The following is a 1754-nucleotide window of genomic DNA, read 5'->3' as shown; positions in this document are numbered from 1 at the left end:
GCAAAGATACAGAGAAACTAGATTATCCATACACTGCTGGTGGGAATGTTAAATGGTACAGTGGCAACTTTAAAAAGCTAAACATGCACTTACCATATGACCCAGCTATCACACATGTGGGCTTTTATCCCAGAGTAATGAAAATGTACATCCATACCAAAACCTGTATACACATGTTCATAGAAGGTTTGTTTGTTAAACCCCAAATTGGAAACAACCCAAATATCTATAACGTCTGAATAGATAAATAGTGGAATATTCATACAAGGGAATAACTATTGTTATGTACAACATTGTTGTGAACTATTAATATGTATAACAATATGAATGAATCTCAAAGTAATTATGCCGAGGGAAATAAGCCAGACAAAGAGCATATCTTGTAAGATTCAATGTATATAAAATCCAGAAAATGCAAACTAATTGACAGTGACAGAAAGCAGATTATTAGTGGGTGCCTGGGACTGGAGGGGAAGAAATGGGAGGAGGGATTGCCAGGTGATATGAGAAAGCTTGTAGTAGTTATAGATAAGTTCATTACCTTGGTGGTGGTGATTTTTTTATGGGTTTATACATGTGTCAAAATATCAAAAATTCACTTCAGTTTATTGCATGTCAGTCATTCTTTAAATTAAAAAAAAAAGCATAACAATAGAGGGCGAGTTTATAACACTCCCCCTTTGAGACTACCTTAACTAAGAGAATATGGTGGACTTGAAGTTGTATGGTCTCTAAAATTAGGCAAGCAAAGTCCATGCAGCTTCTCTCAATTTATTTCAGGATGCTCAATCTAAGATACTTGCTGAGACATCGTGTGGAAAATATGACTACTCTGAGTCCCTCTGCTGGAGAGACCTCATCGTGAGATCACATGGAGAGGAAGGACCTGAGACTAGGAACAGATAAAGAACTCCTCAGCCAGCATCTCTCTGTCAAGCTATCTGAGCTGTAGCCATCATATGCTTGCAGCTACAAGAGAGAGATCCCAAACCAGAACCATCCGGCTGAATGCTGAGAGATAATAAAGGAGTGTTGTTACTTTTTCTTGTTGTTTTAAAGTAAGCTCTGAGCCCAACATGGGGCTTGAACTCATGACCCTGAGATCAAGAGTCACAAGCTCTACCAACTGAGCCAGCCAGGCCCCCCAGGACTGTTGTTGTTTTACAACGTCAAGTTTTAGGATGATTTGTTACATGGCAGTTAATGACTAGAATGCCACCTAGTCTATATTTTCTATATTAACATTATACCTTTCATTCTTTTCAGGAAAGACTGTTTTGTGTTAACAAATGGCTAAATGTAATTTGTGTTTTATACATTTGTGTCTAGTACATTTTCTACATTTGTGTTTTATACATAAAATTATACATTTTACAACTTCCATATAAAGAAATTTGCAGACCAAAAAGACATATTGTCATACGTGTCCTAGCTTTTGGTTTAGAAAAAATAGAGAAACCTTATCTATGAATTAAGAGAATCACTGGTTTCAGTCAAAACCCCTCATAATTAGCAAACATCAATCAATCAACCAGTCAATAAACTATTGAATGTTGGATTTTGATGAGAATATAAAAATATCTAGCTTGCCATGACCAAGCATATATCACCTGGGTGAAATAAAGCCTCTTGTGGTAAGATGTGGTAGAGTGTCTTCATGGAAGAGGAAGAATTTGAGCTATAAGTTATGAACATCAAAGTTTGAATGATTTTTTGAGTTATTGAATTTGTCTCAAAGAAAATTTTATTGTGCA

At 36.0% G+C, this 1754-nt stretch overlaps 1 non-coding gene across 1 annotated transcript; it reads right to left on the bottom strand.

Moving 5' to 3' along the window:
- Positions 1 to 1068: 1068 nt before the first annotated feature.
- On the bottom strand, positions 1069 to 1141 carry TRNAK-CUU. Its single transcript has one exon. It is a non-coding gene; the product is annotated as a tRNA-Lys (tRNA).
- Between the last annotated feature and the right edge of the window lie 613 nt (positions 1142 to 1754).

This window comes from Ailuropoda melanoleuca, chromosome 3 (assembly GCF_002007445.2).
Source record: "Ailuropoda melanoleuca isolate Jingjing chromosome 3, ASM200744v2, whole genome shotgun sequence".
Lineage (NCBI taxonomy): Eukaryota > Metazoa > Chordata > Mammalia > Carnivora > Ursidae > Ailuropoda > Ailuropoda melanoleuca.
Note: the sequence above shows the minus strand (reverse complement) of the source record. Positions and strands in the feature narration are given on the sequence as shown.